Below are 23794 nucleotides of genomic sequence, written 5' to 3' on the forward strand. Positions count from 1 at the left end.
TCCAGCGTATGTTTTACATATACAGCTTTAACTCACCCTTCCAGCTGTAACCCATCACTGGGAAACACCCATATATACTCTTTCAAACACATACACTACGGCTAATTTAGCTTACCCAACTCACCTATAGTGCACGTGTTTGGACTTGTAGGGGAAACCGGAGCACCCGGAGGAAACCCACACGAACATGGGAGAACATGCAAACTCCACACAGAAATGCCTACTGACCCAGCCGGGGCTTGAACCAGCGACCTTCTTGCTGTGAGACGATTGTGCTACCCACTGCGCCACCGTGACACCCCAATTAAGTTAACTATTTATAATTAAGTGGATTGAACATAAAACAATTAAGTTGTCCCCACAAAAAACTCAGAAATTGTGTTGTTTTAGCTCATTTTAAACAAGTAATTTGAACAAGCAGCAAAATATTATTTTTTTTGCATGCATATCCCTTTAAGCATTATGCAATTGTCTGGAATTTTACTCAGTCAGAAAGTGTATTTCTTTTACAGAAGTTTTGAGATTGTCCCAGAGATGGGTTGCAGCTGGAAGGGCATCCACTGCGTAAAACGTGCTGGATAAGTTGGCGGTTCATTCCACTGTGGCGACCCCGGATTAATAAAGGGACTAAGCCGAAAAGAAAATGAATGAATGAATGAAGTTTTGAGATCTCCAGCTGAAGGTTTGATCTGAGTGAGTGTCTGACCTGAGATCAGCTCAATGTTGTTCTGCATCTCCAGCTGTCCTGAGGCTCTGCTTGCTTCAAAGATTGCACTTTTGAACTTTGACCCCCCTCATGTCAGATTCTGTCAGATGAATCTCTGCTCTGCAGGGAATAAAACTACTTTTTTTTGCTTCCTAATCTTCTGATTATCACAAAACTGTCAGCAAATATAAAAGAGCAAGGATCTCAACTTTTTTTTTTTGAACAGGGACTGAAGCCATTATGGTTATAATTACTGTTATATAATAAACTTGCATCACAATTATGTACGATGTACTTATTGCATTTATATTTCATTGCAGAACACTTATGGGGCTATTAAGATGGGATATGGGTGTTGGCGCAAGTGGTGTAGTGGTTAGTGCATTGACACATGCACTCTGGTGCTCACGGCGACCCGAGTTCAATTCCACCTCGTGGTCCTATGCCTCTCTCCTCTCTCTGCTCCCCATGCTTTGCTGTCAGTAGTCTTTACTGTCCTATCAAATAAAGGTGAAAAACCCAGAAAAAATTCTTATAAAAAAAAAAGAAAGATGGGATATGGGTAGTTTTAGGGACAGGTTTGGTGGTATGGGTGGGTTTAAGGTGTAAGAAATGAGTCAACAGTGTGTTTACAGATGTTTGTCAGCAGCTAGCTCTCTGCAACTCTCACATGGTTGCTCACTGAAGCTAAGCAGGGCTGCGCCCGGTCAGTACCTGAATGGGAGACCACATGGGAAAGCTAGGTTGCTGCCAGAATTGGTGTTAGTGAGACCAACAGAGGATGCTCAACCTGTGGTTTGTGTGGGTCCTAATGCCCCAGTATATTGATGTACTGATGAGATGTAAAAAAAATCTCAGGATGTCCTTTGAGAAGGAGTAGGGGTTTAATCAGTGATGTAGTGGACGGACCCTCACCTCAACTACTTAAAACCCCATACCCCTCCCCGCTCTTCACTTCTGTAGGGTGGGGGATGCCTGCTTTAACTCTTGTGGGGTGGACCCAAGCGTTTTGCGATCCGCACCTAGGTTTAATCCTGGCCAAATTTGGCCACCGGCCTCTGTCCATCATGGCCTCCAAACCATCCCCATATAATTATTGGCTTCATCACTCTGTCTCCTCTCCACCAATCAGCTTGTGTGTGTTGTGTGGTGTGCTGTCTGGCGCAACATGGCTGCTGTGGCGTCATCTAGGTGGATGCTGCACACTGGTGGTGCATGAGGAGATTCCCTCCAAAAAATTTATAAAGCGCTTTGATTGCCCAGAAAAGTGCTATATAAAAGTGAGGAATAATTATTATTAATTACAGATGTAATTACATACATGCAAATAATTAAAAAAATAGATACACTTGCACTGTTAGACTTTGCTTAAACTTTACAGTTATTTACCGGTAAAATACCACAGACATTCTTTACTGTTCACTGCTGTAAAATGCATTGCATTGTGGGTCATTTTACAGTAACTATAACTATTACTGTAATCAAAGTAATCAAGTCCTGCTACTGTATTAATTAACGAAAATTAAAAAGGTATTAATTAGCATCTTGAATCACAAAATGTATTTAAAATAGATTGATGAATGAAAATTACTTTTGCAAACCATTTCAAATGGATTTAAGAACAATGAACAATAGAAAATACTGTTGATTAGCTGACTTCGTCACCGGAATTAATTAAATTCAGTAGTATATACTAAAGATAAAGGTTTTGCACTGCTAGTGTAAAATTTAAATAAATGACAGTACAAGTATTGTAAAAAATTGACACACTGTAAAATCAAATTATGGCATTTCACCATTAAAAGAGGTTTCTGAAAGGCTATTTTACTGCAAAATGAAATTGCGGGTCAAACGGTGAATTAAATTTACAGGTAAATTACTGTAAAGGGGCAGTAAGTTACCGCAAAAATACAATAAAATGTCGAACAGTGTGGAAATCATTCATTCATTTTCTTTTTGGCTTAGTCCCTTTATTAATCTGGGGTCACCACAGCGGAATGAACCGCCAACTTATTTAGCATATGTTTAATGGAAGCGGATGCCCCTCCAGCCGCAACCCATCTCTGGAAAACATCCATACACACTCACTCACACACATACACTACGGCCAATTTAGCCTTCACAGAAACGCCAACTGACCCAGCAGAGGCTCGAACCAGTGACCTTCTTGCTGTGAGGCGACAGCACTACCTACTGTGCCACTGCGTCGCCTGTGGAAATGATCGCATTTTCAAAGACTTTAAATTCGTTTGCAGTGCCAAAATGTTCATGTAAAACATGCAGGGTTTCACACAATTCCTTCATGCTGTCCCAACACACATCGATTAAGTTAAGTTAGTCGTTAGTCGTGGATTTAACATAAACATTTTAAGTCTGTGTTAGTTTAACTGTGTTAGTTCAACTCATTTTATTCACGTAGTTTTAACAAGCCGACCCAAAACTAAAATTTTAAGTGTTATTCATTCATTTTCCTTCAGCTTAGTCTCTGATTTATCAGGAGTCGCCACAACAGAATGAACTGCCAACTATTCCAGTTTTACGCAGTGCATGCCCTTCGAGCCGCAACCCAGTACTGGGAAACACCCATACACTCTCACATTTACACACACACATACACAGTCATACACTACGGCCAATTTAGTTCATCAATTCCCCTATAGCGCATGTGTTTGAACTGTGGGAGAAACCGGAGCACTCGGAGGAAACCCACACCAACATGGGGAGAACATGCAAACTCCACACAGAAATGCCAACTGGCACAACCGGGACTCGAACCAGCGACCTTCTTGCTGTGAGACGACAGTGCTAACCACAGAGCCACTCAGTGTTATTGTCATGTAAACCAAAATCATAAAAAGTTTGATATTTTTTGTGCTGAAAACATTGTCATGTAGATGGCCCGTAAATGATGAACTAATCCTCATTAAACCACACAGCAGTCACTCTAAGACCCACAGTCCACAGAGAAACAGCCTCTTCTGCCCTCAGCTCCTGGACTCAATGATATCACAATGATAACTACATCAAAAAGCAAATTCGCCCTCCAGAAAAGTCTTTGTTCTGCTCTCTAATTTGGCCTCCTGATATCAGTGGAGTTGTTCCTGGCCTGCGGTGCATTAAAAATCCTGCCCTCCGATGCCTAAAACACAAGATCAAATAATACAGCACTGCCCAGCTGCATCTTATTTCATCTCTTTCTCAGCCCTGAGCACAAATATACACATTGCAGGAGCATTTACTTCTGCACATACATAGTTTTTGCATGCTGGTCTGTTATTTTGGAGACGTTTTGCAGAGGAGTATTCTCTGCTCACCAAGGCTGCATTTATTAGGTGAAAAATACCAAAAAATCTGGAATATTCTGAAATATTATAACTTAAATATGTTTTTTTTCTATTTGAATGTATGATAAAATGCAATTTATTCATGGGATACAAAGTACATTTTTTATTTTTTGCATTTTAAAATTGAGTATTTAGGAGTCTTCAGAGTGACGTGATCCTACAGAAAGGATGGCGATATATTAAATTGTAAATTGATAAAAAATAAAATAATTAATTTCATTATATTATATTGTTCAATTTAATATATCACAATGCTTATTCTAATACAATCACAATTATAATATAATATAATATAATATAATATAATATAATATAATATAATATAATATAATATAATATAATATAATATAATATAATATAAAATAATGTTACAGGATGTTTCCTGGTGATGGGTTGCGGCTAGAAGGGCAACCGCTGCGTAAAACAAAATGCTGGATAAGTTGGCGGTTCATTCCGCTGTGGCGACCCCAGATTAATAAAGGGACTAAGCCGACAAGAAAATGAATAATATTACATTTTATTAACTAATAATATATATTTTTATTTACTTTTCATATATTGCAATTTCATATATCACAATGCTTATTATAATATAATCACATTTATATTATAATATATTTTAAATAAAGTAATAATATTTATTTACATTTTTTTATTTATTTTTAATATATTACAATTTAATATGTCACAATGCTTATTATAATATACAGTGGGTAGCACGATCGCCTCACTGCAAGAAGATCGGCTGGGTCAGTTGGCATTTCTGTGTGGAGTTTGCATGTTCTCCCCGTGTTGGCGTGGGTTTCCTCCGGGTGGTCCGGTTTCCCTCACAAGTCCAAACACATGCACTATAGGTGCATTGGGTGAGCTAAATTGTCCATAGTGTATGTGTGTGAATGAATGAGAGTGTATGATGTTTCCCAGTACTGGGTTGCAGCTGGAAGGGCATCCGCTGCGTAAAATAGTTCATTTGCTGCGGCGATCCCAGATAAATAAAGAGACTAAAGCCTGGTTTATACTTCTGCATCAAGTGATTGGCGTAACCCATGGTGCATGCCTTGCGCGTTGCCGTGCATTTACGCCCCATTTACACGGGGCGTCAGCGTTAATGCTTCCCATTCACATTGAATGGGTTACGCTAAGCGATGCCGAACTGAATTGTACATCCATCAGTGCTGCTTCAGCGGCATTGCTCGCTGCAGAAGTTGGGGATTTCTCAACTTTTCAAGCGACAACGGAAGCATCAGCCAATCAGATATCTTTATGCAAATACCCCAGCTCAGACAGTAGCCAATTGCGGACTAATTTCAGTGGCTGACGCTGCTTTGACAATTGCGTCAGTCCCAACTTCAGACCAGCCCTCGGTCAAGCGCTGACACTGAAGCCCCGTGTGAACACTTCTGCATTACACTTCTGCGTGCTGTTTGTGTTGCTTTGCAATAACACTTCCAAAACACTAACTGGCAATGAGGTTTTTATGTTCCTCTGTGTCGAGTTTCTTTGCAGGGGCTTTGTTTTTTCTGAACGCTACCTTAATGTACAAGTAGCTAAAACTCGCTCATTCAGAGGCGGGAACTGGCGGACGTGCAACAACATTAATCATAAGGTAAACAAAAAACAAAAGTTTCGATCTGGAGCTCCTTCACGGGACTCGACACTTATAAACACTTGCTCCAACGGGTTTGGATTTTTATTTATTTTTAATATTTATTAAAATGTTATATATCACAATGCTATATTATATTATTTTATATTATATTATTTTATATAATATTATATTATTCATTCATTTTCTTGTCGGCTTAGTCAAATGCCAACTGACCCAGCTGAGGCTCGAACCAGCGACCTTCTTGCTGTGAGATGACAGCACTACCTACTGCGCCACTGCGTCGCCCCCTTATTTTATATTATATTATATTATATTATATTATATTATATTATATTATATTATATTATATTATATTATTTTTATTTATTTTATTTTATTTTATTTTATTTTATTTTATTTTATTTTATTTTATTTTATTTTATTTTATTTTATTTTATTTTATTTTATTTTATTTTGTTTATGCTTAATTATGTTTATATTTATATAAATTTTGCGAAAACCAGTTTCATTTAATCATTCCTTAATGAATAAGGAAGCATGCATAGAAATGTTTTTTAAACAGTCACTTTAAAACAATTTACTGCATATATTATATTAAAAATAAATATCATTAATAAGCAGCTTGTGTCATTCTGCATGGCCATCAAACAAACCAGAATAAACTGTAACGCAAAACAAACATTATGCACAAGGTCACAGGCATCCCCACACAAAAATATCCTGCAAAATTAGTTTCAAATTCCCCTCATACGCAAAATAAACATCATTCTGAACAAAAAGAGGAAAGGGATCTGTTGAGTCCGCTGTAATCTCATTTACAATCCATCTCAGTCTGTCAGAAAAGATGAAGTAGACTGTAGACATGCGGGATTTAGATTAATAGTACAGAAAAACCCACAACAAAATAGATGAAATAAAAAAGCTGAAATATCTGTGATGTCTCCTGCTGTGTCTAAAGAGATTAAATCGCTACAAGATAAAGCTGACTCCGGGTCAAGCTGGAGGACAGAAACCAGCAGAAAATACATACTGACACAAACTATTCATCAAACTTCATTCATTCATTCATTTTTCTTTCAGCTTAGTCTCTATTTCAGATGTCACCACAGAGGAATGAACCACCAACTTATCCAGCATATGTTTTATGCAGTTGATGCCCTTCCAGCTGCAACCCAGTACTGGGAAACACCCATGCACACTCATTCACACACACACACTCATACACTACGGTCAATTTAGTTCATCCAATTCTTTGGACTGTGGGGGAAACCGGAGCACCTGGAGCCAAACCCACGCTAACATGGGGAGAACATGCACACTCCACACAGAAATGCCAAGTGACCAAGCCGGGACTCGAACCAGCGATCTTCTTGCTGTGAGGCGACAGGGCTAACTTTAAAAAAACATTGAGAGAACATTCCGAGAACGTTCTCTGTTAGCTATAAGCATGTGTGCTTTTCAAAAGTTTTCCTGTATAAAGTAGGCCATGAAGCACACGACACTCAGAATCAGTTCACTCACTGTATACACAGTGCTGGCGGTCACGCTAAACACACACACACACAGAAGATCTGACAGTGTCCTGCAGCAGACCAGCTCAGATGAACATCTCAGAGGATTAGCATATAAACACAGGCACTCTCTCTTTTACTGGCTTATTTATTTATTCACAACAGATATCAGTCATGCTTCCCTCACAGTAATCTTCTTTTGTCCATGGGGTGCCTTTCTCAAATAACGACATAACTTGTGGCTGACTACTATAGTATGATGCATCGCTCGGGAAATAAACTATGTAGTGACATTACATTTGAACCACATTAGTTAATTTGTAAAACTTCTGTAACGATGCTCCTCAAGGGGACTGAGAAACAGAGGCCTTTTTATATATTACATTTTAGGGTTTCGGCAACCGGCGGAAACCCACACCAACACGGGGAGAACATGCAAACTCCACACAGAAATGCCAACTGACCCAGCCAAGGCTCGAACCAGCGACCTTCTTGCTGTGAGGCAATTGTGCCTACTGCGCCACTGTGACACCCCTAATTTAATTTTATTTAACCTACTTTGTCTATCTATTTATTTTTATCTGTTTTATTTATTTATTAGATTTATTTTAATTATTTTACCTGTTTTATTCATTAAATTACTATATTAATTTTATTTATTTCATTTTACTTATTTACCTTATTTTATTTATTTACTTTATTATTATTACTCTGTTTTTATTTATTTATTTACTATATTTTTAATAATTTTATTTATTTAATCTATTTTATTTATTTATTTTATCTGTTTTTATTTATTTATTTACTATATTTTTTATAATTTTATTTATTTAATCTATTTTATTTATTTATTTTATCTGTTTTTATTTATTTATTTACTATATTTTTTATAATTTTATTTATTTAATATATTTTATTTATTTATTTTATCTGTTTTTATTTATTTATTTACTATATTTTTTGTAATTTTATTTATTTAATATATTTTATTTATTTATTTTATCAGTTTTATTTATTTATATATTTACTGATTTATTTACTTTGTTTTATTTACTTATTATATTTGATTTATTTACTTTTATTTATTTACTTTTTTTATTAATTTATTATATTTATTGTATTTATTGTTTTATTTTTTTATTTACTATATTTATTTATTTTAATTATTTATTTAAATACTATATTTTATTTATTGAATTTAATTAATTGTATTTTATTTATTTTTTTGTTATTTATTTATTTAATCTATTTTATTTATTTATTTACTTTATTTTATATATTTATTAATTTTTTTTCTATTTATTTATTTGATATATTTTATTTATTCACTTATTTATTTATTTGTTTTTAAACCAATATAAATTTGAGTTATAGCTGTAATAAACAAATAGCTTATCTTGTTTTGTCCATGCTTTCCCTCCATACTCAGCTGAAACAAGGCATTTCTTTTCTTTTACAAATATTATTGCATATATTTAATATTTCTCTAATGCTGTAATCAAAGCATAAATCAACCAACAATAACATATAACAAAATAGCCTAATCTCATATCCAAAACGAAAAACAATGCTTTTTTGTTGCCTATAAAATTATCAAGAATGCATGATTATATGCTGTCATGGATTTGCAATCAAAAAATGTGATTATAATGGAAGTCAATAGGGCAAAAACAGCCCCCAACATAACCAAAGGGTGGTCAATTTGAACAATATTGTATAATTACATTGTAGAGGTGGAATTCAACCATACAAAATTGCTACGCGGTTTGCGTATGTACAAACTAAATTGTCCGTAGTGTAGGAGTGTGTGTGAATGAGTGTGTATGGGTGTTTCCCAGTACTGGGTTGGTGTTGGAAGGGCATCCGTTGTGTAAAACAAATGCCAGAATAATTGGCAGTTCATTCCGCTGTGGCGACCTCTGAAATAGAGACTAAGCTGAAGAAAAATGAATGAATGAATCATCAAACAACATTTAACAGCAAAACTTAGTTGGCTAATGATGTTTTTAGGAAACACACTGCAGATCCAGAGTCTTTGCTTGTCTCAGCAGCTTCTCATTGAAACACAGCGCTGCTGCCCGCTGGAAACACAATTACTGCTTACAAATTATAATTAAGACCAGCAGCTCGAGCGCAAATACATTCAATTATCAGAGAGAGTTTGATGCCACGAGGGACACATTTATGACCATTATAGCTGATCCTGTCACAGTGTGCAAAATCACCACCAACTGCAGGCTGAATCATGATTAAACTGTAATTGTCCACACAAGGGATATCAGCCAGATGCTTTACAACTGTGTAAACAATGAATCCTAATGCGCAAGGTTGTTTTTAATGGGAGTCTGAGGTAAGAGGACAAAATGAAGTATGATTAATAGAAGCTGTTAATAGAAGTTTTTGGAAGGACTTTCTTTTGATTTTTTTGTTGTCATTCATTGATTCATTGATTCATTCATTCATTGATTCATTCACTCATTCATTCATTTTCTTTTCAGCTTAGTCCCTTTATTAATCTAGGGTCGCCATAGCGGAATGAACTGCTATCTTATCCAGAATGTTTTACTCAGCTGATGCCCTTCCAGCCACAACCCATCACTGGGAAACCCATACACACTCATTCACACACATACATACACTATGGACAATTAAGCCTACCCAATTCACCTGTACCGCATGTGTTTGGACTGTGGGGGAAACCGGAGCACCCGGAGGAAACCCACACGAACGCAGGGAGAACATGCAAACTCCACAGAGAAACGCCAACTGACACAGCCAAGGCTCAAACCAGCGACCTTCTTGCTGTGAGGCGACAGCACTACCTTCTGCGCCACTGCCTCGCCCCTTTTTTCTTGTTGTTAATACAATTTAAATTAGCTTTAATTTATTATATTAAGTAATTTACTCACTTTACAATATGGGTTTATTAGTTAATGTTAGTTCATGTATTTATTAACATGAACTAATACTGAACAACACATATACAGCCTTTATTAATCATAATTCAACATTTACTAATGCATTATTATTAAAAATTAAATTCATGCTTGTTAACATTAGTTAATGCACTGCGAGTTAGCATGAATTAACAATCAACAACTTTATTTTCAATAACTAATGTTCACAAAGATGCAGAAATAAATATATTGCTCATTTTTCATGTTCGTAAATACATTAACTAATGCAACATTATCATAAAGGGTTAACATTTATTATTGTGATGCAATAATTATTTTTCAGCATCATTATTCCAGTTTTTATTACTCCAGTTATATGCTTATTTAAAACAATCACTATAATATTATGCTTTTTATCATTATTAATGTGGAAAACAGCTGTGATTCTTCATATTTTTGACAATTTTATTTTTCAGGAATGTAGTTTAAGTGTACATATTAAAACCAACATGATATATATTTTATGCACCACTTAAACCCATTCCTGCCCATTGGCAACCTTTGCCCCTTCTTTCCAGGCTGTGTGCACATCATTTCATTTTAATTCACGCTTTCAGGTTACGCATTTTACTTTAAATCAAAATAACCTTTATCTGCCATCAACATCTCTTCTATGATTGGTGTGTTTTTGATGCAAGGGGCGGGATCAAACTGTCACTCAAATGAATGCAATCAATGCACATTTACAAAATCAAGCCCTGCCAACATTTCGAGAAAGTTTTTCACTCAAAATAACACAAAAAAAGAACTATTGTATTAATTTCTATCGAAGTCAGCTCTAAGAATGATACGCTACTATACCTTTAAGACTTTAAACAGCAGATCTGTCAGGGCGGAGCAAGTTGACAAATACTGAATAGTTGTTGATAAGCAAATACAGCATATGCTAATGAGCCCATGATTCATAACCACCTTTTAAATATCTGAACGAGGAGTGTTTGAGTCTATTGAACATGCTTTAAGCGTGTTTTTTCATGCTATCTGTCCACACACAGCGTCTCCCAGAGGACAGCATCATTCAGGAGCAGGTCTGGACATGAAAAACAGCACACAATCACTGTGAAGCATGAAGAACAGACCCTGCATGTCTGTCTGATCACACTTCAGGAATATAGCACACAGAAATGAGATCTTTCTTATCGTATACCTATGCATATGTTGTATAACTTATGCTTAAACAATAAAAATTTATTCAGAATTTAAATTAAGTCAGAATTGAAAGATTTAAAGTCACAATTGCCTTTTTTAGCCCTTAACAAAAAATGAGACAGTTTAAAGATGTGAATTTATATTTGTGAGAAGAAACTTCATAAATATCAATGAATACGTGCAATGCAAGCTTTTGTTTTTTTTAAATCTGTTGGAGGGAAAAAAAAAGAGAAATAACCTCAGAATTATGAGATAAAGGTTGAAATTCATTCTTCGGTAAGAAATAAACACAATTTTAAAGCAAAAATCCAGAATTGTGGGATAATAAATTCAAAATTCTCTTCAAAATGCTAACAAAAAAGAAGAAAAAATTAATATGAAGTGTAAATACTCCCTTTTTAATGTTGCGAGAACAAAAAATAAAATAAGTAATTATAAAATTAAAGGACAAAATTATATTTATTATTTATTATTCATTTATTATTTATCTGTTTCTGACTTGTGTCATAAACCTTTTTTAAGTTATGCTGTACACACAAAAATCTTATATATATATATATATATATATTGTGGCATTGTTGTTGGTGCCAGATGGGCTGGTCTGAGTATTTCAGAAACTGCTGATCTACTGGGATTTTCACGCACAACCATCTCTAGGGTTTACAGAGAAAAAGAGAAAATATCCAGTGAGCGGCAGTTCTGTGGGTGCAAATGGCTTGTCAGAGGAGAATGGCCAGACTGGTTCCAGCTAATAGAAAGGCAATAGTAACTCAAATAAGCAGTCGTTACAACCGAGGTCTGCAGAAGAGCATCTCTGAATGCACAACACATCCAACCTTGAGGCGGATGGGCTACAGCAGCAGAAGATTGTTACCATTAGTACCAATTAAGCATTATGTCAGCGCCACAGCCTACCGGAGTATTGTAACGGACCATGTTGTACACTCTTTATGACCACAGTGTCTCCATCTTCTGATGGCTACTTCCAGGAGAATAACACGCCATGTCATAAAGCGCCAATCATCTCAGACTGGTTTCTTGAACATGACAATGAGTTCACTGTACTGAAATGGCCTCCACAGTCACCAGTTCTCAATCCAATAGAGCACCTTTGGGATGTGGTGGAACGGGAGATTCACATAATGGATGTGCAGCCGACAAATCTGCAGCAACTGCGTGATGCTATCATGTCAACATGGAGCAAAATCTCTGAGGAATATTTCCAGTACCTTGTTGAATCTATGTCATGAAAGATTAAGGCAGTTCTGAAGGCAAAAGAGGGTCCAACTTAGTACTAGTAAGGTGTACCTAATAAAGTGGCCGGTGAGTGTAAATAAATACTGTAAAACACAATTAATTCATGTTGTTCCAACTCAAATTAATTATGTTAATTGATTGTCACAAATTGAAGTGGATTGAACATAAAACTATTAAGTCGTCCCCTCAAAAAAAAAAATAAAATAAAAAAATAGTGTTGTTTCAGCTTATTTTAAATAAGTATTTTGAACAAGCAGCAAAAAAAAACAAACAAACAAACATATTTTTTGAGAGCTTGTGAGAAAAAAAACTCACAATTACGGTTTAAAATAACTCAGAACAGCAAGACAAAAAGTTATTAGTTTTCAATCTCTTTTTCTGCAGGTAAAAAACTTCCAGAATGAGTCATTCGACCTACTTTTACACTTAAATCATGTCATCTTCCATTATGTTCAGAAGATTTCAGCAACAAAAACGAATATGTCACGTCTAGAGTGAATGATTAAGAGTTAACCGGTGATCATCCAGAATGAAAGCGTGTGTGAAATGAATTCCAAGTAATTATTTTAATTTCCGAGAGCACTTTGAATAAACCATCAAACAAAGATCAATGTTTCTCAGAAGCCGTGTCAATATTTCATTAAAGCGTGACTCTGCTGTTTTCTGGCTCTACTCCATGCGTCTCTGCCAGCTCTTAATCAGACAAATTGCCTGTAGTTGTTGCTCGCTGGCTTCCCTTTAGCGGTGTTTATACGCTCATATATCAGGATTGTGGCCAGAGAAAGATAGTGTAGAAGATCTCGGCATCAGGAGGAGGTTCATTCGTCTGTCATGTTGAAGAACAGCAGTGATTCAGCAGAAATAAATGCTCAAGATCAGCGGCGTGACTCTCTTCTGTTTCATATGGAGATCCACACACTGAACAACTGAGAAACTGCAGAACGCAATAGTGAAAACCTTCACTACACTGTAAGAAAATATATTGCTGCTTGTTCAAACTACTTATTAAAAATTAACTGAACCATTTTTTGTGAGAACTTAATTGTTTTATGTTCAATCCACTTAAATTTGCAAAAACAATTAAGTTAACTTAATCAATTTGTGTTGGGACAACATATAAGGAATTGTGTGGAACCCTGCTTTTTTACATACACTTTAAAAATAATATGACAAAAGGCATAGACAAACTCCAGGGTAAGGCTAATATATGCACTGCCCTTTAATGCATTTAAAAAGATTTGCGACCGACCAAGAAGAGGTTTTATCAAAAGCACCGCCTATCAACAAACGTCTATTATATTCAACAGGTACATTAAATTATTTTATTAAACTAACCCACTGATCTACACTACTGGTCAGAAGTTTGGGGTCAGTTTATTTATGTTTTATTATTATTACTTTTTAAAAATCGAATTAAAATTATTCTGTTTATAAAGGCGGCATTTATTAAATATTAAAAAATGTTAAATACTTATCTATTAAATATTTATTTATTACTTACAGTATGCAATTTCAAATGAAATTAATACTCCTTGTTGCTTTTATTACTATTAATAATGATAATAATAATAATAATAATAATAATAATAATGATAATTATAATAATAATAATAATAATGATAATAATGATAATGATAATAATAATAATGATAATGATAATGATAATGATAATGATAATGATAATGATAATAATAATAATGATAATGATAATAATAATAATAATAATAATAATAATAATGATAATGATAATGATAATGATAATAATAATGATAATAATAATAATAATAATAATAATAATGATAATGATAATAATAATAATAATAATAATAATGATAATAATAATAATAATAATAATAATAATAATAATAATAATAATAATAATAATAATAATTAATATTAGAGAGGACGCAGCCCTCAGTATTCTACCGCCCTATAGGTCGCCTCTGGATGCGCCGGCCCTGAGAGTATCATTCTCGAAAGGAAATCATTCTCTTTTTCACGAGGCCAGTTGAAAACCGAACTTGTAATTCAGCAATAAATATTTGACCTTTAAAATGTAAAACTCCAAAAGATTGCCAAACTCGATTACTACACAACGTTACAATGAAACTACCAATTTCATTTGATGCTGAAAACAACTTAAACCAGTGTAATTTATTATTATACCTCTCTAGTAAAACTCATTTGTCGTTACTTCTGTCCTTGACCAGCAAATCAGAATAGTCCGCTGGCCAGCACTTTTGGTTTGGTTTTCAGAGCAGCTGCGAACTCCAGTAATAAACAGCGCTCATCAGTGCAACGTGCGGGGTTGGACTGTTCCATTTTTGTGCGGAGGGGGACTTGAAATTTGATTGACAAACATACAATAGCTAAAGTGTTGTGTTAATCATCAACATTAAACCACATTCATATTACGCCTTCCACCTGTTACATGTTTTCAATGCATTTTTTTTCTTTGCTGCTATCTCCGGTCTCTGGCCAGGGGGAGGCTAAGCCTTCCCCAGCCTTACCCACGCTCCGCCTATCACAAAAGGCCATACAGCAAAAGCTCTAATGTTACTTCAACTTATTTTAATAAGTTAATCAGGTTTATACAAACTTCATCTAATTATTTTAGTCAGTTTGACTGATGTAAGTTGACTAGAAACGATCAATTGATTCAACTAGAATAAATTAAGGCAGTAAGATTGATTTTTGAAGTGTAGACAGACGTTATTTTATGCTACTATGCAAACATTATATAAATACTTGTGTCATACAATTAAAATCAAAGGTCATACTTTATTTTTTACAATTCATGCGATAAACACCACAGAATTTTAGCTCAACAAACTGCTAATTAGTTGCTTATTAATAGTTAAGGTAGAAACTGGAGCACCCGGAGGAAGCCCACACGAACACCGGGAGAACATGCAAACTCCACACAGAAATGCCAACTGACCCAGCTGAGGCTCGAACCAGCGACCTTCTTGCTGTGAGGCTATTGTGTTACCCACTGCGCCACCGTGCTGCCCAATTTTGACTTCATAGATATTTATTTGACAGTGCACTGATGATTCTCCTAAGGCTCCGGAGAGACAGGTCTGAGATCAGCAGTTAATCCACATGAAGATTCTGAGCGCAGTGAAGTGGCTGGTGTTGGAGAAACTGAGCATGAGCTGAGCTGCAGATGGATTGTGATGATACGGCGTAATGGGAGTGAGTTTTGGACTCCGCTCAGCAGATTACCGATGAAAGCACCTTTGCCGTTTTGAATAGTGCATGAATAGTATTAGTGCATTAATCCCGCACGTCCCCAGGCTCTCACATGCCCTACTTTCCCAAAGAGAGCAGAGGCCGGCCATTCGGAGCACTTCTTCCCGGAAATATTAGGAACGGTGAGGGGGAAATGGCCGGGAGAGTTCGGGGAATGTTGAAAGAAAGAGAAAGGGATCATCCAGATGGAGACTTACAGCTTAAGGGTTTATAACAAAGCTCTTTAAAATCAACCCCACATACACACACGGCAACAACAACAACAAAAGATGTTCTTCCTCAGTGTGTTTCACATCTGAAATCAAGATACATTTAATGCATTTAAGTTCAAATGACTGACCATACTGAGAGATGAATACAAAATATGAATAAATAAGTCTTTATGCTTAAAATACATGTGCAAAAGTCGAGTAAAGGAGGTCGAGCCTTCTCATTTATGGCTTATATACTCTGAAATAGCCTTCCTGATAATGTTCGAGGCTCAGACACACTCTCGCAGTACAAAACTAGATTAAAAACCTATATTTTTGGTAAAGCATACACTCAATGCATCACATAACGGTACACTGTAAAAAATGTCAGTGAAAACTACAGTAAAAAACTGTAAAGCAGCAACAGTAAAAGACTATTTAAACCAAAATAGTATATGACTGTATTACATACATTAAATCACCGTAATTTAAGAAAGAGTACATAACTTTAATTTTTACTCTTTTAATATGTAATAAATACAACTTTTTACAGTAAAAATATATTTTTTTGGTGAAATAAATAAAAAAATACCGTAACTTCTCAAGCAAGTAATTACCCTAAAATCAACAGTATAATTCTGTGTAAAAACACATTTTGTTGATGTGTACTATGAAATTTACAACATAAAACCTTCAAAAATTCTACAGAAACTTACTTTAAATTCTACAGTAACAAGAGGTTAAAAGAATGGTATATGTTAGTCAAATAAAAGGGATAGTTCACTCAAAAAGAAAAAAATCCAAACCCGTAAGACCTTTGTTCATTTTCAGAACACAAATTAATATATTTTGGATTTAATCGTAGTTCCTCCCATAGACAGCAAGGGTTCTTACGCCACAAATTACAATGTTAAAATCCAAAGTATTTTAATTTCTGTTCCGAAAATGATTAATGACATTTTTTTTTTTTTTGGTCAAACCATCCACTTTGTTGAAAAACAAAAACAAAAAACAGCATATGCTGGTAAGGTATGCTGGTTTCAATGCTGGTCTTGCTGGTCTCAATGGTGGTCAGGGCCAAGATATTACATTGAAACCAGAATACGGGCATCAAAACATAGGCTACATCACCAGCATATGCTGTTTTATTTAGGTCTTTAATGTAAAATGTTATAATATTCTGTAATTTACTGTACTTTTGTGTATTGTTCATTAAATAGGCCCTATGGATCAAATCTGAGATTTAATTGCTAAAGGCAATGAAAAACAAATTCAAGATATAATTGTAAAAATACAAATATATCGACCTTTATGTAATCATTCATTCGTTCATTTTCTTTTCGGCTTAGTCCCTTATTCATCAGGGGTCACCACAGCGGAATGAACCGCCAACTTATCCAACATATGTTTTACACAGCGGATGCCCTTCCAACTGCAACCCATTACTGGGTCCATCCATACACACTCATTCACACACATACACTACTGCTTGTCTTTGGACTGTGGGGGAAACTGGAGCACCCGGAGGAAACCCACGTGAACACGGGGAGAACATGCAAACTACACACAGAAACGCCAACTGGCCCAGTCGGGGCTCGAACCAGTGACCTTCTTGCTGTGAGCACTACCCACTGCGTCACCGTGTCGCCCACTATGTAATCATGTTGTAAAAATATTAGATTTTTCATATTACTTTGTATTTAATCACAACTATATAGGTTAAAGGCTGAAATAAAAGGTTGAAATAAAAGATGCTAGAATGAGCAAAAATAAAAGATGAATTATGAAGACAATTATGAAAGTGTTTTTAATTATGAAATGTGTTTTATTATTGATTATTTATTATTAAACAGCATGTTTTAAAAATTCTGTAAAAAACATGAACACACATGCAGAGACAAAAAAAATCACGATCTGCATGCAATGCACGTGGTGAGTCCAATGCCTATTTTAAATTTTTTCATAGGGTAACTTGCAAATTGTGAAGTTGGGGGAAGACTTTTTGTCTGACGCAAAGTGTATTTATTTAACAATTACTTGTTAACTTGAGTATAAATTACGAACATTTATACTATTCAAAGTGCATATTTAAATGTAGTAATAGCACCACTCAGTAAACGAAGGTGAACTGTCAACGTTATTTTATATTTCAGTTGGCGAAAAATGGGCGCGCACACTGTTTAAAATGGCGGAATAGCACCGCCCAATGAGCCAACGTGAACTGTCGACATTTTATATTTCAGCCGCCAATTTAGCGCGCCCGCTCTTCAACTTGTGATGCTTAGTGCAAATCTTTGGCACCTGCTAACTCCACTTCTCTTTTCGAGGTAAGTCTGTTTGACAACACGGTTCTAAACTAAAAGTACATTTTTACAGAATCAGTATTAGCGATGTTGAGTTGCAATTTCTGTGGCAAGTCAGTCAAATCATTGAGGGCTTATGTAATACATTGCAAACTTCACCGAAATGAACCGCGTTTATTTAAGTGCTTTGCAGCCGAATGCAAACAGACTTTCTGTACATATGCATCGCTTAAGGCTCATTTTTACAGAAAACATAACGTAAATGCGCCTGTTAACGTTGCTGTCGGGACAGATGTTATGCCTATTAAATGTGCAATGGCGTTATGTGATCGACAGTGTGAAGATGCTAAATCTCTAATAGCACACTTGAAAGACCACATTGTAGAAGGACGTGTTGTGAGTTGTCCAGTAAGAGGATGCACAGATGCTTTTAAAGTTAAATCTTCCTTTACCTCCCACATGTCACGGAAACACAAACATTTCACAGAAAGCACAATTAGTGACTTGTACAGAGACTCGTCGGCTTATCAGTCATCTTCACAATCTGTAACAACCGAATTAACGTCACATGACTGTGGCACAAGAAGGGCACAAAAGTGGAAACTAAGAAAAACAAGAAACAGCTAACAGTGAATCCAAGAGTCCTCACACTCATTGCAGATCTCTCAGATCATGAGTGGAGAGAGGCATGTTAAATATGGACTTTCAGTTCACATCATTTGAAGTGTTAACACAACACGTATACACCACTAACTGAGTTTTCAGTTTACCTTATCTGTTAACCACCAACAAAGAAAGTACGCTTTTAGTATTTGGGTTAATGATAATGTTTTATTGAGCATTGTTTTTGTTTAATTGGTAAACTGGCTTATTCCAGATTTTGTTAAAAGTACAATGTAACAGACATTTTTGTTAAAGGCTGCATTTGTTCCATTTTTTTTCTAGTTTTCATTGAGGGAAAGAGCAAATTTATATACTAAATTTATTTTTCTAAAGATGTTACAAAACAAATTCATTATACTCCCTGCACATAGTGTTATATGCTTATGATTTTGGCATTTATAATGATTATTAATTAATTTTTTTATTTCAAAATATTCTGGTACTAGCAAGGAGTTCAGAGTGTTTGGCTGATTACATGCGTAGTTTAATAAACCTTTTGGAAAATGCTTTCCAGACACCTTTTTTTCAGTGATTATTGTGACACTTCAGATTAAGTTAATGACTGGTGGGATTGCTAAAATCTAAGAATCTACGTAAAAGTAAGTAAACTAAACACTTGAGAATATTTATGTAATTATTTTTACACAAAACAGCATGTGTAAACACATTCTATAAGCTAAATATTGCATATTGTGTAAAATTAAAGCTTTTATCTTCTAACACATTTCAGGCACTGCATTCAACCTTCACTAGATGATGACTTCAAGGAAACACATTTCTGGACAAAAAGTGTTAATTAATACTTTTTTTTTAATAATGTTTATTTTTTAAAAAAATTCACTTTTAATGAGACATTTTTGTTGTATCCACTTTATTGAACAGCAACACTAAAGTTCATCAGGAAACAATGGAAAGAGATCAGGATTGCAACTTTGGTTGCTGCAATAACGGTATGTGTTGTGTTGAACTTGTTGAGCGGCTTGTGAAGCACAGCTGTTGTTTTTCCCTAAATGTAGCCATTTATTTAGTACATGTAGTGTGCATACTGCTTTTAAAAGAGTGAAAGATATGCTTGAAACATTTTTGTCTTATTTAGGACAATATATTTTCTTATGTCTGCCAGAGTTTGAAAACAAGGATTCTCTTTTCCTGACAAGTCTCTATTTGGATAAGAGACCTTTCAAGTATAAATTTGGGTAAGTTTTGTTGATTATTAAACATCAATTTAAAAGTACTAATAACCTATTTAACTCTTGCTTTACCTTACACAGATGGGCAATTCGGTGCTTCCAACTTTGCAGAAACGGGGTGTGGCCAGGCTCTAAGCTTCAGTGAGTACATATAAATTATAAGCTTTTAAATTAACTGCCATGCATCAATTTGTCAGATCATACATGCTACTGTTTGGTCAGTTGCTCAACTAACCTTACTCTGTTGGTATCACAAAATTGTAGAACTAAAATTACCTTTCATTAAAAGAGTATTTTATTAACCAAACGTGTTTCCAATCTTTCCTTGTATAGCAGTGGATTGTCCTAATTTACAATCTCAAAACAGATTTTTATGCTTGATCTCAACTGAAGTGTAATTTTATTTTAGTTTATATTTAACTTAATTTTATGCTAGCTTTTAAAAAATAATAAAAAATTATATTGCTAAAGTTGTCTTGCACATTTACAGAACAATATTACCACACATTCATCACATTGTCATCTTAGTAAAGTTTGTTTGTGTTTAAAAAAAAAAAAGAGTAAAGAAAATCTCAGCTAAATTGTATTATATTTATGTACATTGTTTACATTATTATTATTATTCTTTTGAGTTGGAAATAACACAAACTGCTCAATATTTCGAAACTGCAGCAATATTTACTGTAACTATTGTGTAAATGCTAAAATTAGTTATATTTATTTAATAACTATTAATGTTAGAATTGTTCCTTTTTTGTTTCTTTTCCCCTGTTCACAGAGAGGACCTTCTAAAAGTTCCGGTTTTCTGAACATTGTATCCTGTGTGTAAGAGACCTCTCTTCAGTCAAGTCTGGACCCAGTCAGACGCCAGTCTTAAGGATAATTGATGGTAAGCAGTGTTATAGTATGGTGTAACAAATGCGAGGTAGACTCAAGCAGTCGTGGGTGATAAAAATTGTTATTTCATCATTTCATTTTTGTAATTAAAAAAAGATACACAGTATAAATACACAAATTAAATAAATGGTGCATTTATGTTTTAGCTACAGTAGGTGTATTTATATAGAGGAGCAGGAGTGCTGGTCAGAAATAAAATGAAGAAGCAAATTATCAATTTAATAATTGAAGCATAAAAATTTATATAAATTACCATTTAAATGGACAAATAAATAGACAATTGTAAAACTATTAATTTAATTCATGTTTTAAAATGTGAATTAATCAAAGCGTAAAAAGTATATTTATTCATTCATTTTCTTTTTAACTTAGTCCCTATATTAATCCCTTTATTGTGGGTCGCCACAGCGGAATGAACCGCCAACTTATCCAGCATATGTTTTACGCAGCGGATGCCCTTCCAGCTGCAACCCATCACTGGGAAACACCCATACACACTCATACACTACGGACAATTTAGCTTACCCAATTCACCTATACCGCATGTGTTTGGACTGTGGGGGAAACCGGAGCACCCGGAGGAAACCCACGCGAACGTAGGGAGAACATGCAAACTCCACACAGAAATGCCAACTGACCCAGCCGGGACTCAAACCAGCGACTTTCTTGCAGTGAGGCGATCGTGCTACCCACTGCGCTACCATGTCGCCCTAAAAAGTATATTAATAAATACTTTTACTTTGCCACATGATTTCCTCGAGTTAATCGATTTTTTTGTCTATTAACATCATTTTACAACTTTAGATTATAGTGTTTACCATCAAATTTTATATCAATAAACAACAATAGTTGACAACAGAACAGCATTAACAATACCTGCAACACTGTGATTATAATAATATATTAGCATAATGCATTAAAGGAATGGTTCATCTAAAAAAGAAAATTCTGTTATTATGTTCATGTAGTTCTAAAAACGAAAGACCTTTGTTCATCTTTTAAACACACAAAAATATATTTTATATTTAGTCCAAGAACTTTCTTATCCTCCCTTAATAAGTACATGTAATCAGTAGTTAAATAAAAATGTTATGATGATGTAACTGGTGTTATGATATACACTGGGTAATGCTCCCAGTGTACCATGTTATACATCAGAAGTGTTGTTGAAAATGTTTCCCAAAAGTATTATCATTGCTTCACACAAGGAGCATTGCTATCTGTGGGAGGATCAGAAAGAGCTCTTAGATTAAATAAAAATAATAATAATTTGTGTTCTGAAGATGGACAGAAGTCTTAAGGTTTTAGAACAACATGAAGGTGAGTAATTAATGACAAAATTTTCATTGTTTGTTCAACTGTCCCTTAAATTATGACCACACACTAAAAATAATGGTTTGGAATAAAAGATAAAGTAAAAGACTCTTTATAGCAGACAATGATGTTTGTATACTCTTTTGAAAAATGTACTGTCAACACAGATCTTTAATTGCAGTTTAAAGCAAAAATGGCACACAATGTAAATATTTTATCAACTTTATATTTAAACTAGTTTTTCTACAAATATATATTTTTAAAAACAATTATTTTATTATAGTTATAGCAATTACTCAACCTAGAAAACTTTAGTGTATTTTTTTGTAAGAATGACTAGGATTGTATCTGATGACTCCTATCTGATGATTTAGTACAAATTGTGTGAATTGTTGAATTTAGGCTCCAAGCTGACAGAGTGAAGCAAATACTTATGATAGCTCAGTGCTGAGATGTGTCTATTTCAATCTTTTGCCCTAATATTGATTATTAATTATTGTATTTATTATTAAAGTGGCCTACAAAATTCTATGGTGTTGCTTGTGTGCAGTTCATTGGTAATCAATTAAAGAAAAGAAGACTAAGTTTATTTCAGTTCAAGCATATTTCTCTTGAACTAACTTGTCTTTGTGTCTGTTTTCTGCAGAGAGATCATGCCAGTCCATATTGAAATAGTGACTACATGCAAGACTTCAAGCAGTACTACATTTCAAGTTTGGAACATACACAGTCCTGTGTCTTCCGTCAAGTGTGGGCTCAATACTATTGTTCAACCAGAGCAAGCAGCCCTGATGGATGTACAGTATATGTCTTCATTGATTATCCTTACTTTTAAATATGGACACATTTTATTTCCAACATCAACACGCCTTTGTGAGTACACTGGTCAAGTTATTGGATCAGCTCAAACTGTTTTAACACAGTCCCTGTATGTAGTTTCATTAAAATCTAATAATTATAGTTTGTGCCTTCAGTTGCTATAGACTGTATTTACTAGTTCATTTTGCAATTTCAAAAACCTGATTGATTGTTGTAAAATCTGTGGCAAACAACTGTAATGTCTTTTGTGTTTTACCGTGTTTTTTACGGTAAAGTTCTGGCAACCACAGCTGCCGGTAATTTTCTGTAAAACTGAACTTTACAATAAAATACTATTATATTTAATACAGTTGTTTTATGTTTATTACGGAAATAGAATGTAGTTAGTTTTACAGTATATTTATTATACACAGTAGTTTACTGTAAAGGAATTTACACTTACGACTGCTATTTTTAAAGTAATTTACTGTAAACATGTTTACCATACATTTGTTTTATTTAACAGAAATTTACTGTAAACATACAGCAGTTTTCAACTGTAAAATTTACAGATCATCAAAAAGTATTCTGTAAAGCATTGCACGTTGCAACCTTATATTTTACGGTGAACTTCTGGCAACCACAGCTGC

At 34.6% G+C, this 23794-nt stretch overlaps 1 protein-coding gene and 1 long non-coding RNA gene across 2 annotated transcripts in view; one reads left to right on the plus strand and one right to left on the minus strand.

Annotated features, from left to right (window-relative positions):
- Positions 1 to 23794, minus strand: part of dlgap4b (discs, large (Drosophila) homolog-associated protein 4b) — a 192551-nt gene that overhangs the window by 80670 nt on the left and 88087 nt on the right. The gene's annotated exons all lie outside the window — the stretch shown is intronic.
- LOC130230370 (uncharacterized) lies at positions 20066 to 23149 on the plus strand. The gene is made up of 4 exons (XR_008837952.1): positions 20066 to 20141; positions 20217 to 20276; positions 20914 to 21024; positions 22993 to 23149. It is a non-coding gene; the product is annotated as an uncharacterized LOC130230370 (long non-coding RNA).

The sequence above is a fragment of the Danio aesculapii genome, chromosome 6 (assembly GCF_903798145.1).
Source record: "Danio aesculapii chromosome 6, fDanAes4.1, whole genome shotgun sequence".
Classification (NCBI taxonomy): domain Eukaryota; kingdom Metazoa; phylum Chordata; class Actinopteri; order Cypriniformes; family Danionidae; genus Danio; species Danio aesculapii.